Source organism: Myotis davidii, unplaced genomic scaffold, assembly GCF_000327345.1.
Source record: "Myotis davidii unplaced genomic scaffold, ASM32734v1 scaffold279, whole genome shotgun sequence".
Classification (NCBI taxonomy): domain Eukaryota; kingdom Metazoa; phylum Chordata; class Mammalia; order Chiroptera; family Vespertilionidae; genus Myotis; species Myotis davidii.
In genome coordinates this window covers 657,252-660,042 of record NW_006291009.1, presented here as the reverse complement: position 1 = coordinate 660,042, position 2,791 = coordinate 657,252, and positions in this window count along the sequence as shown.

The window sequence follows — 2,791 nt, the reverse complement described above, 5'->3', positions numbered from 1 at the left end:
TATATCTTTCCCTTTCCTCTGGTATTAGTCCCACAAATTTTAGTCACTTACCCTCCCTGAACTTCTAGCTCTGGCTTTCTTAATTCAATATTTCAAGGTTGCTTTTGATTTTCCTGTTCTTGTGCTATGGTCTGGAAATTGCCTGTAGTAATCATAAAACTCATTCATTTTTCTCCTGCTTTACAGGTCACACCTCTACACACCCTGTTGTCCAATGCTGAAAACAGTTGTTTTATATAATCACTGTGGTTTTCTAGTTGTCACAGCAGGAGGGAATCTTTTGTTAATCTTTCTTAAGTGGAAGTGCAGTTCTGCTACTATAAATTGGTTGTGCTGTTTATTAAGCTGTGTTATTGTGATGGTTTTCCTTTTGCAAACTGCATCTCATTACACTCAGATGTGCAATGACTTTGGTCTGTAGTTCCTCAATGATTTTGGATGAATCTCTCTATTTTTAACCTTTTTAAATCTTAGATGCATTTCTTGAGGATAGTGTTTTTTTATTTTCTTTTTTTTTTAGAAACTTTGTCTTTCTATGAGTTTTTGTCCTTTATATATTTGCATAATTGATATTTATGCATATTTCTGTTGTTATATTTCTGTTGTTAATATTAAGTTTTCTATTTTTTAGGGCTCCTTGCTATAGTTACTAGTATCTTAAAACCTTTTTCTAGTATTATGAATATTTTTATTGGTGGTGATTTGTAAAGCATACATCATACTGAAGTCTGTTACTTTCTCAAGGGTTCACAGGGTATTGAGTTGTTTATTCATAAGTTAGGAATTCTGTTGTTAAGTAAATTTGGGAAATTCAGGGTGAAATAAAGTTAAAAATGCTTTTTACTGCAGTTCTTATAACATTTAATATGCCCTAATATTTCGAATATCTTAACATCTAAAAGTAGAATACAGGATATGCCACATTTATTTGACCTTCTTTCAATAACCTTTAATGTAACAATTGACTTATAAAAACTATTTGAGAAATGCTATGCTGGTGGTTACCTAATATTTAAAATGTTGTACCTATACTTATGTAAATATTAATGAAGTCAAATTATCTCGTGTCATCTGTGTTAAACATTCTTTGTTTGATCCCCAGGTCCATTTTCCATTTCTCTCCAAACTGCTCAAGAGCTCAGAGGCGATCCGCTCTGGACTTCTCCCAGGTTCCCACATAGTCAGTCTCTCAGGTGGGTTCAGCCACCAAAAAGCTCTGGCAGGAGACAGGAGGCTGTGAGGAAAGAAACCATGGTTTTTATTCTGCCGGTTCCTTCCCGCAGGGCTAGGGGTTGGCACTGCTGTGTTCTTCCCTTGAGGTAGCAGCTCCTGATGGAAAGCCAGTTCTATGGTGATGCTACAGCGACAGTTCTCGCTAAGTTCCAGTAGCCACTCCTCTCCCTTCCCTCTTAGGACTAGGTGTTGGTAACAGTTACCTGCTGTTAACACTGCCCGCGTGATTAGCCATCGCTGGCTGGTTCTAATAACCTGTATGGGATTATGAGAAATTGTTTTCTCATTAAACTCTCCTCAAATATGCCACTTGAGTGAGTTATGTTTCCTGTCAGTTCCTTAATTCATATAATGTCCACAGTGCATAATACTGAAATTAATTCTCACTATCTCATCCCCTCTCCCCCTTTGATCTCAATTTTTTGTTAGTTAATATGGAATTTAGATGCAACATCATAGTTTTAAGTTGTTGTTATTATCATTTATTTTATGTTGAGCATTCTGTCTGTAGAAAATGTCAATGCATTCCTTCTCTTCAGCCATACTTATCAATGTTATTTAGAATAACTTTTTCTTTTAATGGTGTTAAGGCTCACTTTTAGTGCTTTTATACCAAGAGTTCTGTGTTCTTGAATACTTTACTTTGGTTAATCACTCAGTTACCTAGAGTAGTTGTCAAAAAGAATATATGATTTGTATATTTTAAAAGTCATTACATAGCTTAAAATATCTTTCTGTTTTCTTCTTAGAAGACTGATTTGGCTGGGTATTCTATATAATAAAAGGCTAATATGCAAATAGACCAAATGGCATAACAACCAAACAACTGAACAACTGGTCGCTATGATGTGCACTGACCACCAGGGGGCACGCACGGAACATGGCAGGCATTGATGGTGGCAGGATGGTGGAGCAGGTGAGCAGGGGCGCCAGACCAAGTCGTGGTGCTGGTTGCTGTCATCGGGTCAAGACTCTGGTGGTTACTGAAAATTCTTTGCTCCCACACGCTGCGGTCCCACCCAGCACTCACACTTGATGCTGGCACTGGCCCCACTCACACCCATTGCTGGCACCTGGCGCAGGCCCCGATCACTAGGTGTCATCAGCAGATGCGAGTGGAGACTGCCAGCAGACAGGGGACTGGGGCTGCAGTGGGAGGGGCTGGGCAGGGGCACAGAGGATGGGCCGAGACCCGCCCCTGTGCCCACTACAGCCTTGTGGCCCACAGTTCCTTTCAAGGTGCACAAATTCATGCACTGGGCCCCTAGTAGAATTTATAAATTACTATCCCTTCAAATTTTCTAGATGTTTCCAATATCTACTATATTTTGAGATCATTAAGATGTAGCTTAAGGCCAACCCAATCAAAAAATTTTTGAGGCCTAATCTGTTTGCTTCATGTTTCATCCTTTCATTGCTGCCAGTCAAACTTTCTGGAAAGAGTTCCTATATTTCAGAAAACCCCCTCTCCCTTCTCTCTCTCTCTCTCTCTCTCTCTCTCTCTCTCTCTCTCTCTCTCTCACACACACACACACACACACACACACACACACACACA